This window comes from Tasmannia lanceolata, unplaced genomic scaffold, assembly GCF_043159265.1.
Source record: "Tasmannia lanceolata isolate RefF3 unplaced genomic scaffold, GAP_Taslan_0.1 ptg000001l, whole genome shotgun sequence".
NCBI lineage: Eukaryota > Viridiplantae > Streptophyta > Magnoliopsida > Canellales > Winteraceae > Tasmannia > Tasmannia lanceolata.
The window spans coordinates 6810161-6822278 of record NW_027518678.1 but is presented as its reverse complement, the minus strand read 5'-3'; the positions used below and the strand labels follow the sequence as shown (position 1 = coordinate 6822278).

Here is a 12118-nt window from a genome sequence, read left to right as displayed (position 1 = left end):
ATTTTTCATGAGCTTGAATTTGACGAAGGATTGGATTTTTGAATTAAGGATTTGGATTTGATGAATTTTTATTTTTGGGAAATGAGGTACCGTCCGCAAACGGGCTCAAGGAGAAGACGAGACCATTCACAAATGGCCTCGAGAAAAGAGGCACCGTTCACAAACGGGCTCAAAGAATTTAGAGATTTTTCATGAATTTGAATTTGACGTAGAATTGGATTTGAATCGGGGATTGGATTTGATGGAGAGGACGAGACCATTCACAAATGGCCTCGAGAAAAGAGGCACCGTTCACAAACGGGCTCGAAGAATTTAGAGATTTTTCATGAATTTGAATTTGACGTAGGATTGGATTTTTTGAATTTTTGATTTTTGAACTCAATGAAATCGGGGATATTATAGATCGTGCCCGACAAAGATGTTGGAAACTACGATTTTGACGAATGATGAAACGGCAAACCTTAGGAACGAAGAACCATTACTAACAAGAATGGATTAGGGACACTTTTATGAAACTTCAACAAGATCTTTCTCAAAGAGACTGTTGGTCTTGTCTTCTGGGGATTTTGATAACTGAAACCTTGAACAAGATACATGAAGTTGGTAATCTAGAACAACGGCTCTCTTGGATATAATCATGGACAAGTGGGATTTGCCTCTTGACAGGTGTTTAGATAAACATTTCTTGACCAGGATAGTATTTAACTAACTAGAAGGGAATTCTGAATTTTAATGGTTCATCTTTCTGAGAAACTGGCTCAACCACCATTGCATCTGAGGCTCTTCCAAGCTCAAGGCGCCTTCCTGGGGTATGATCTTTTTATGAAAACTGGGCTTTCTGATGTTTCTACTTCTGAATTTTTCTGAGCTGATCTTCTTTGAAATGAAGCTGCTTGACTAGATTACCGAGCTCTTTCATACGATCGCAGGGAGCTGCCGAGGCCGGGCCTCCTTCACCAAGACAATTGCATCATTTGGACATAAGAATAACGATTGACTCTTTCAAAAGAGAAAACTTAGATAAAAGGCACTACTCAACGGCTTGAGCAACTTTGAATGAGTGAATATAGAATGACAAAGACTAACTACACTGACAGACACAGGAATGCTTCTGACTTAGTTAACGTTTTATTTGGTAAGTCTATCCTTTCAAGGAATGTGTTTTTTTTTTTTTTCAATCGGTAAACACTGGACTTCTTCCTTAAAACAGTAATGCCTCAAGGATTTAATTACGACCCCTAAGATTTCTTAGCTTCAATGCCCCCAGTGTTGAGGATGTCATTTGAGTTTTCTTGACTTCAGTTGATCTTCAGTCTTGATACCGGCTGTAGCCTTCTTATAATAGTTCTCTTACCGTGACCAAGTCACCTCTTCGGGGTTTTTAACTCGGCGGACCGTGCTAGCCTTAACTTTTGCCTGAACCGCCTTTCCAGGTTTTCGATCCAGCAGGCTATCCCCTTAGCTTTTGCCTAAGCCGCCCTTTCGGATTTTCAACTTAGCAGGGGAATGATCTTAAATTTTGCCTAGACCGCCCTTTCAGGTTTTCAGTCTAGCAGATCTTCAAACTCCGCTCTTTTTCTTATTCATCTCTTCTTCTTTTTTTTATATTGTGTCTCGGGACCTAGCTCATTAGTTCTGAACACCGGAAGGACTTTATAGGTAAGATAGGGCTTTTCAAAGAATGGCTTAAGGCTCAACAAAGATTTCGACCGAACCTGTGAACAGGTTGCCTACATATCCCAAGATAGGAATCCGGTCGTGTGTAGTTCAGGGCGAATGCCCCTAGTTTGAAGATAAATTGTTTGAAGGTTAATTGATTTTTCTTTTTTTTGCTTTTCTTTCTGGAATAATTGACTTCTCTTCTTTTGGAACTTGTCCCTCTTTTTTTTTTGAAAGGATTGAATTTATTTTTTTTTTTTGAATCGACCGAACTCGGTTTAACCGAGCTGCCTACGTACCCCAGTATAGGGATCAGGTCTCGCGTAGTTCGGGGTGAATGCCCCGAGTTTGATGGGTTTTCAAGAAAATTTCATTCAGGCTCAAAGGGTTTGCAAACCGGTATTCTTTTGACGTTGGGTTCTGATTTTGGGATTTATTCGGCCAAAGGAGGCCTTCCGATGTTCAGATTGGGAATCGATCTAGGTTATTAGAGTCCCTCTGGTACTGATTATTTATTATATTTCTTTTTCTTTTTCTTCACGGAGTTTGACGGCATTTCCAGGTAAGAGATAATGGATCTTCTTCTTTCAAGATTCTAATACATGCTTTCGACTTTCATAGAGCGAAACCTGTTCTTTGACATCCTCCATCTATGGATTTGTAACTCTTGATATCTGATGGTCACTTTTCAATGCTTGCTCTTGAACTTCTTATCTTGAATTTGTTGGCTTCATGTTATGAATTTGAGAACCAAGGTCATTGATTGGAAATATGAAAGTTGTTTCTACTCTATGCCCCTTGTATAGCATATATCTTCTCACTTTCTTCTTTGAGAATTCTATATATGTCTTGCCCCTGGTATCGGTTGTAGCTTTTCTAGACAATCTTCTTATTCTTGAAATAAGTTTATCAATTCTTCACACTCTTCAGAGGGTAATGTACTTTTAATCGGCATTTACTGAATCAAAGTTTCAGTGCCAGTGCTTACCACTTCAATTTCATCTTTGAAAGGCTGGGATTGGCGCTCCTCTTGTTCAAGTAGTTGCTGTGACTCAAGTGGAGTTTCGTCAATTTTGTCCTCATTTGAGGAGGGAGTCTTATTTTAAGATCAGAAGCACACTTAAGAAACAGACACAAGTGAACTATTGGAATTGAAATTTTTATTTAAAGAAAAAGCTATTACATCTGACGACCTATCCTGAACATGCTCAGGATTCACAACTTTGAATAAAGAGAAAAGCAAAAGATAACTTGCCTGGACTAGGCATTATCCTTGAACTGTAAAATCGGACTCAACAATTGTACTGACCATGATGACTGACTCAATCATAAAATAGTGACTAAAACTTTAACTGCTGCAACTGTTTGGCGTTGAAGGCTCGGCAAAGGCTGGTTCGTTCTGAATCATCATCATGGTTGATACTTTCAATTTTAGATTCCTCTTGTTCTACTGCAGCTAGACCTGAGCTTCTCAAACTTCGATGCGTCTAAGCCTTATCCGGTGATGGTGTGGCATGGTTCCACTCAACATTTGGCATTTGTTGGAATGATAGCTTGCGCTCATCAATCAACTTCTGGATCACATGCCTCAGAGTTATACACCGATCGGTGGTGTGCCCTGATCCTTGGTGAAAGTCGCAGTGTTCATCTGCCTTCCACGTCCTGGGGAGTGGATTGGGTGGATCCCTAATGCGAGGTAAATAGACATCACCTGAAGCCAACCCTTGTTGCAATATAACAGATGGTTGAAGCGGGAGGGGGGAGAATTGCCTACCTGGCTTTTGCTGAGGTATAGGTCTTGGTTGATCATATTCGATTACCATAGGCTCCTATGACCAGTTAACTCCCTTTTCCTTTTCCCTAAACCCTTTCAGGATACCAGATCGTGGGGTAGGCAAATCAGTGAATTCTTTTTTAAGAGTTTCAGATGGTGGCTCTTGGTCATAATCAAGAATTAAGGGCCCAACAGAATCCTGCTGGTGCAGAGAGACAGAGTTTCTGGTAACAACATCTTGGGCTTTGGTATTTTTATCAGCGAAATGTTCAGAGCCTTGGGACTGACAATACCAGGTTTGCATTTGTTACTTCATCTGATGAACTTCTTCTGTTAGCGCAGCTATTTGTCTAGAGAGGTTCACAATTAGTTCTTCCAAACCCATAACCATGGAAAGGCTCGAATTTTTGCCCTTAGAAACAACAGTAGTTGGACCAAATTTCTCAGTAAGTTGAGCTTTGACGAATTGATTTTCTTCCTTCAATTCCTTCATCTGTTGGACGAGCTGGGCCAGGGTTTCTGTGACATGAAAGAGTTGAAAATTTTCCATAGAATCTGCCATAGGTAGGAAAAAGCGGATAGAGAGACTTCCAAAGAAAATGGGGAATTAGCTTCTTCACTGGCCACGAATAGATTCGAACCCAAGAAGCTTTCCTGGATTTTCAGCTGTGAACAGTTCTTACATGGGAACAATAAGAACAGTATATGAGCTTGACATTCAGGGAATTTTTCTTTTCTATGATTGACATGATAATTATGATATGACTAGTTAAGGAATGGGAGGTAAAATGATGGTTCTTTAAAACAAATAAACACAACAATGATGACATGATAGCACGTGGGGAATGCCCTTAGCTCAAGGATTATGGGAGTGAACTCTGAAGGACTTAGCAAAATAATCTTGAAAAAGGTAGCCCCTAGAGGAGGAAGAGACCAAGGGTACAAGCAAGATTGGATCATCTGGACCAAGCATGATCAGATCATGAGATTGCATAATCGAAAGATTGTGAGATTCTGCTCCTGCCGGTTAGGGGATGGCATGAAGATACGATCGAATCGTATGACAGAAGAACGAAAGACGCACGATCAAGAGATTAGATGAGATAGCATAAGATTGCTTTCAACGGATAGATCATGAATGACTAATCCTATGAGATCTTTGGAAATGATGGGATTTATATCCTAACCCCAAAGGAAAAGTGTTTTAATCTTTGCACATTTTAACAGTGTTACCTGAAGGCATCAACCCTAATCCTAATCTATCGGAGTGGAGAGAGAATCTCGGCTCATGACTTTGTTCGTGTATCTAAGGACCGATCGTGACCATTGGAAGATGGACCACAGCTTAATCTAGACACAAATGGGCAGGATATCCTAAGCTAGGCTTACACACGTGATGCACATGTGTTCGTATTCTACATGCATGTGTGGGTTAATCTAGGGGTAAGGCCAAGAGTTCCCTTAGCGCGAATCCATGTTCGATATACTGTACCAGTGTCTGGCGTATCAGTACGTGAACAAGAGATCCGTTTACGCACCATAAGGTGCTAGGCTAAGGGTGGAATGCTTCTCTAGCACAGAGGCACCAGGTGATGAAATCCTAGTCAACCATGCTAGATAACACTCCGGGTTCCTAAAATAGGACGTGTGTGCATGTGAGATGCAAGGGTTTAGATGCAAGTGATGTCAGTGTGTGCAGTAAGTTTGCGCAATCTATGATGCCTTCAGGTTTTGTTAGATTAAGTTTGAGTGAATGTGATGAGAAAATAAAGCATACAAACTAATCTAACAAGTATACAAGAGATAGAGTTTTCATGAGCCAGTTAAAATAGATTCAAATGAGTTATCCTTTGGAATTGTAATGAAGTTAGGTGGTCCCCAGCAGAGTCGCCAAACTATGGGACCCGATCCCGCGAGAGGGGTGGGGCGCGAGCCGCCACGCTCCCTCTCTTGGTCTCTCGTACCCACGCGATTGGCGTGTGCATTTTAATATTGATTTTAATTCGTCTTTTATGTGAACTTGGAATCACTAAGGCAATCCGAATTCCACACAAAAGAGACTGACAGAGTCGCCACCTAGATGTGGGATCTAGGACCCATGATTAACCAGAAATCTAGACTCGCTACTTGGTTGCAAGAATGGAAGGTATGGGGATTTATCCACCACATGCACCATTCCTGCCCGATAATCGGTCTTCAATTCCAAAAGCTAACTCTTTTAAATTTATTTTAAATGGCTCATTCAACTCTCTATTAATGTGCTAACTACGGGACATGCATCCTATGATCTAATTTCAATGCATTTCCTAAATGGGGTGAATGTGAACTTTATTAACCTAAATGCATTCTAATTCTTTTAGCCGTTCACAGTTTAGACTCATGCGGGCCAGGAGTGCATCCTACATGCAACTACATGCCTATGTGCCTACGTGATTGTTTTAAGATTGATGAGATTTGATTTGAGTTGAATTAGGTTGGTTGATTTGAAGTGGAGTGACCTATGCTATATGAACCTAGATTTAATGCAATGGACCTAAGTTACATTCTTAGTATATTTGTGAACTTTGGATTCTAAGAATTCTATTTTGAAAATCTAGAGTGCGGTCTCTAAGTTTAGAGCCTAGAATTTTATGATTGGGATTTTTCATCTTAGACAATTATAAGTTCTTAGATTCTTTTAAGATTTTTGAATTTTTTTGAGTTCCAAATTTAACAAACACAACTAATCATGCAAAGAAAGCAACTAGCATACTAAAAAGCAAAACAACTAGCATGTGATTCTAAGCTTACGATAAGAATAATTTAAAGAGATCTAAACATGCAACTAATCAAGCAACTAAGTAAAAGAAAATATCTAACATGCAAAAAGGGTTTAAAGGGTGAATAGGGGAATGGAAGGGATAAAGAAGGGTGTAGGGGAACGAGAAGGATGGAGAAAGGTGCTGTTTGGTTGCTGGAAATGGTTCCTGAGTGCTGTTTGGTTGCTGGAAATGGTTCCTGAGTGCTGTTTGGTTGCAGGGAAGGTATTTGGGTACTATTTGGATGCAGGGGTGGGGAGTAAGCTGCTGTTTGGTTGCTGGAAATGGTTCCTGAGTGCTGTTTGGTTGCAGGGAAGGTAAATGGGTACGGTTTGGATGCAGGGGGTGGGGAGTAAGCTGTTGTTTGGATGTAGGGATGCGACTCGGTGAGACTTGGTTTGGTTTATAAGGGTGAGTCAACTTGGTTTAGGTGACTATGGGCGGCCGAATGTGTGCAAGTGATTGGATTTGTGTAAGTGGTCAGATGGGTATGGGTTATGGATGGGTAATCTGAACATGGGATGTATGGTGATTAGATAGATATAAGGGTGTTGAGATCTAATATGGGTTCGGGTATGCTGTTGCAATAAGACAGTGTATAGGGGTTGTGATATGGGGTATGGATATGGGCTATGGTGATGGGCATCAAGAGGGTATAACTATGAGGTCTGATGGGGTATGAATGAATTAGGAGGAGGAGAGGTATTGTGGCCGAATGGGTTACACGCTTGGGATGGGAAGCATGGAGAGGTGCAACTAGCTTGGGTTGGGCTTGGGTGCGGCTAGGGATGCGGCTTACATTGGGCTTGGGCGCAGCTTGGGTTGGGCTCAGGGTATTGGGCAAGGCCGAATAGGGTGGGGTTAAGGCCAAGGGAGCCATCGGGTTTGGGTCAAAACCAGAAGGGCTTGGGTTTGGGTCAAGGCCAAGTTGGCCATGGGTTCAGGTCTAATCGGATTGAGCCTAATGGGATGGGGGTTTGGATTAAGGTTATGTAGGCTGCGAGTTTGGGTTACAGCCAAGTAGGCCGAGAGGTTTGGGTCAACTTGGGTTCGGGTTAGGTCCGGGGTGGACCGATCGGATTGAGCTGGACCGGCTTGGTCCGGGTTGGCTTGATTCGGGTTGAACCTGGGTCGACTTGGGTTGGCTTGGGCTGATTCGGGTCGACTCGGATTGAGCTCGGGTTAGCTTGGGCTGGACCCGGGTTGACACGGGTTGGATCAAGTTGACTCGGCTTTTGGACTGGGCTGACTCGGTTTGACTCGGATCGACTCGGGTTGAACTTGGGTAAGGCGGGTTGGATTTGGGTTAGGGGTCGGTTGGGTTGGGTTTAGTTAGGTTGGGTGGGGTTTGGAATCGGATATGGCTTGGGGTCAGATTAGACTGGAGGTGAGGGTAAGTTTTGGTTGGATTTTATATTCTAGTAGTTGTTTGGGGATGGATCTTAAAATCCAATAGGCTGTTTGGGAGATGGATTCCAAAATCCAGTGGGCTGTTTGGGAGATGGATTCTAAAATCCAGTGGGCTGTTTGGGGATGGATTCCAAAATCCAGAGGGCTGTTTGGGAGATGGATTCTAAAATCCAGTGGGCTGTTTGGGGATGGAATCCAAAATCCAGTGAGCTGTTTGGGCTGATAAAACAAGGGACAAGAGAGGCTGTTTTGGTCGGTAAAACAAGGGAGGGGCTGTTTTGGGTTGGTTTATGGCTGAGTGGTATGGGGTGTGGTCATGATTCGGGTTCGGGTTTAGTTAGGTTGGATCCGGTTTGACTCGGGTTGGACATGGGTTAGGTCCAGGTTGGATCCGGTTTGACTCGGGTTGGACATGGGTTAGGTCCAGGTTGGATCCGGTTTGACTCGGGTTGGACATGGGTAGGCTTGAGTTAGGTTGCCGAATGAGCCGAGGTTTTGGGTCAAGGCCAAGCAGGCCGCAGGTTTTGGGTACGGCTTAGGACATGGGTTGGGGTGCGGCTTAAGGGTGTGGCTTAGGTTAGGTTAGGGGTGCGGCTTAGGGGTGTGGCTTAGGGCATGGATTGGAGTGCGGCTTTATGGTGCAGCTTAGGGATATCCGAATGCGGATTTAGAGTAGAGAGGGATCGGGAACAACAAGAGAAAAGAAAAGATATGCAAAGAAAAAGAAAAAATGTAAATTTCAGTATGATAACTTGAAAAATACATGTAAATTGGCCTACCTCTTTCCGGAGGTTGATGTCGAACCTTTGTTGCCTTGGATCCCTTTAATGATATCCCACCAATAATGAGTAGATTCCTTCGTTGATATTGATTTCCAATTTGAGATAATAATCGAAATGGCCAAAACGAAGTATCGAGCAATTGAAGAATGGAGAAGGCTGATGGGTTTCGGCAATGGAGAGGGTGAACGAATGTTTTTCTTTTTTTTTTCTCTCCTTTTCTCCCTTTAGATGGAGCAATAAAGGGGGTATTTATAGGTGAAGGTTACCTTGAGTTGCTATGTTGGAGCAATGGTTGAGATTAAAAAGATGGCAATTTAGAAAGGATTAAAGGGATGAGATCAAAGTATGTAGAGAATTCCTTTCCCAAACTTGTGAAACGTATGGGTTAGATGCCCAAAATACATCCCCTTCTATAATAGAAGGAGCTTGTGTGGTGGAGATTGTTTGCACAAATTAGGAAGCAAAGGGAAGTAAATAAGATGAGGCCAAGTGTCCCAACAAAATTTTGCAAATAAAGAATTAAATCAAGAACAATTAGAAACGTCCAAAAGAGGAGTGCATACTGGAAATTTGTCATGATTCCCTACTCAATTAGAATATGACACTTGCCTCTTTTAGTTTTAGGCAATCCTTTTGACCAATAAGCTTGAAACACATGCCTCTTTTCCAAAGTTTGTAAAATTAGCCCAAAATCAATTCAAATCTCTAAGCAATAGGGGAGGAGGAAACAAGCCACGTTTTCCCAAGCTTGGGATGGGAAAACGTGTGGTGAGAGGAGAGAGAGGGTGAGGAAAGAGAACTCTCTCGAAAACGGGAAAATGTCGTTTTCCGGAGATTTTGGCATCCGACTCCGATAATTCTTTCGCCTTTGGAATCCCTGATTTTTTCTCGTTCATTTAAGCCCAATATTGCCATAGAAAACTGTTTTCAGAATTTTCGACCAATGCGAGCCTACGATCTCTGTCGGTAGATCATTTTTTCAAAGATCGAGCAAATTGGTGGTCCGAACGAACCAACTGATTCGATCAACTTTGGGCCAACGGTTAAAACTATTAAACCATGATATTGACAATAGTTGAGACATTAGAAAGTTTTGATATTGATGATTTAACGGGACAATTTCGACGGATCTCTCTTATCCCGCCTTGATCCGTGACTTTTCACTGGGTTTTTGCTCAATTAAGTGACACAATGTTTAATCTGAATTTGAGATTAACCTTGATCGATCCTATTTTGACTAAATGATCACAAATTCTTAGTAAGGAAAGACACCCAGGTTAAGATCTGCCCTTGATCTAACGATTTACGGAAATCGGGTCTCGGAATGGAATCAGGTCCCGGGCTGTGAAGTGACCCTAGCTTATTTTGTCCCGATTGATGATCTGTAAAGTCCGATCGAGATATTAATGACCTAAAACAAATAAATCCATGATAGATGGGCTCTCACATGGATTTAACACACTAAATTCACCAATCAGGGTATTTTTTAATTTTTCGGATCTAATCATCTCACCAGGTACATCTCTTTATCATTTCGGTTTTTAGAAAATTTGAGGATGCATACTTTACCAATGAAATTCCACAGATTAATATATTATGCTATTGTTGGTTAAAGTGTAGCAAAATGAGGGTGTCTACAGACACCTTCGAAATGAAACAAATTTCATTGAATTCCGAGTTGAATTGAGAGAGTTATGGTCAATCATATCAATCGGAGGTACGTCTATAAACTGCTAGACCAAAGCGCGAGTCTAACTATTTCCATCATAACTCTCAAAATACTTGGAATTTTTCATCTTCGTTTCTTCCGTTTTAAAGTACACTTCGACACCTTCGAAATGGAACAAATTTCAATGAATTCCGAGTTGAATTGAGTGAGTTATGGTCAATCAAACGGAGGTAGGTCTCCAAACTGCTAGACCAAAGCGCAAATCTAACTATTTCCATCATAACTCTGAAAATACTTACAGTTTTTCATCTCTGTTTCTTCCGTTTTAAACTACACTTCGACACCTTCGTAATGGAATAAATTTCAATAAATTCTGAGTTGAATTGAGTGAGTTATGGTCAATCAATCAAAGGTAGGTCTGTAAAATGCTAGACCAAAGCGCGAGTCTAACTATTTCAATCATAACCCTCAAAATACGTGGAGTTTTTCATCTCCGTTTCTTCCATTACAAACTACACTTCGATACCTTCGAAATGGAATAAATTTTAATAAATTTCGAGTTGAATTGAGTGAGTTATGGTCAATCAATCGGAGGTAGGTCTGTAAAATGCTTGACCAAAGCGCGAGTCTAACTATTTCCATCATAACTTTGAAAATACTTGGAGTTTTTCATCTCCGTTTCTTCCGTTTTAAACTACACTTCGACACCTTCGAAGTCGAACAAATTTCAATGAATTCCGAGTTGAATTTAGTGAGTTATGGTCAATCAATCGGAGGTAGGTCTCCAAACTACTAGACCAAAGCGCGAGTCTAACTATTTCAATCATAACTCTGAAAATACTTGGAGTTTTTCATCTCCGTTTCTTTCGTTTTAAACTACACTTCGACACCTTCGAAATGAAACAAATTTCATTGAATTCCGAGTTGAATTGAGTGAGTTATGGTCAATCAATCAGAGGTACGTCTATTAACTATTAGACCAAAGCGCGAGTCTAACTATTTCCATCATAACTTTCAAAATACTTGGAGATTTTCATCTCCGTTTCTTCCGTTTTAAACTACACTTCGACACATTCGAAATGGAAAAAATTTCAATGAATTCCGAGTTGAATTGAGTGAGTTATGGTCAATCAAACGGAGGTAGGTCTCCAAACTGCTAGACCAAAGCAGGAGTCTAACTATTTCCATCATAACTCTGAAAATACTTATAGTTTTTCATCTCCGTTTCTTCCGTTTTAAACTACACTTCGACACCTTCGAAATGGAATAAATTTCAATAAATTCCGAGTTGAATTGAGTGAGTTATGGTCAATCAATCGAAGGCAGGTCTGTAAAATGCTAGACCAAAGCGCGAGTCTAACTATTTCCATCATAACCCTCACAATACTTGGAGTTTTTCATCTCCGTTTCTTCCGTTTTAAACTACACTTCGACACCTTCGAAATTGAACAAATTTCAATGAATTCCGAGTTGAATTGAGTGAGTTATAGTTAATCAAACGGAGGTAGGTCTCCAAACTGCTAGACCAAAGCGCGAGTCTAACTATTTCCCTCATAACTCTGAAAATACTTAGAGTTTTTCATCTCCGTTTCTTCCGTTTTAAACTACACTTCGACACCTTCGAAATGGAATAAATTTCACTAAATTCCGAGTTGAATTGAGTGAGTTATGGTCAATCAATCGGAGGTAGGTCTCTAAACCGCTAGGCCATAGCGCCAGTCTAACTATTTACATCATAACTCTCAAAATACTTAGAGTTTTTCCTCTCCGTTTCTTCCGTTTTAAACTACACTTTGACACCTTCGAAATGGAACAAATTTCAATTAATTCCGAGTTGAATTGAGTGAGTTTTGCTCAATCAAACGGAGGTAGGTCTCCAAATTGCTAGACCAAAGCGCGAGTCTAGCTATTTCCATCATAACTCTGAAAATACTTGGAGTTTTTCATCTCCGTTTCTTTTGTTTTAAACTTCACTTCGACACCTTCGAAATGAAACAAATTTCATTGAATTCCGAGTTGAATTGAG

At 41.0% G+C, this 12118-nt stretch overlaps 1 long non-coding RNA gene across 3 annotated transcripts; it reads right to left on the bottom strand.

The window, feature by feature from the left end:
• Positions 1-1817: 1817 nt before the first annotated feature.
• Positions 1818-9355, bottom strand: LOC143851190 (uncharacterized). 3 transcript variants are annotated; one of them, XR_013236474.1, is made up of 2 exons: positions 8421-9355; positions 1818-4111 (listed from the first exon to the last, which is right to left on the bottom strand). It is a non-coding gene; the product is annotated as an uncharacterized LOC143851190 (long non-coding RNA). The 3 variants fall into 3 exon arrangements; XR_013236332.1 differs by having other exon boundaries at positions 1818-4099; XR_013236608.1 differs by having other exon boundaries at positions 1818-3952.
• Between the last annotated feature and the right edge of the window lie 2763 nt (positions 9356-12118).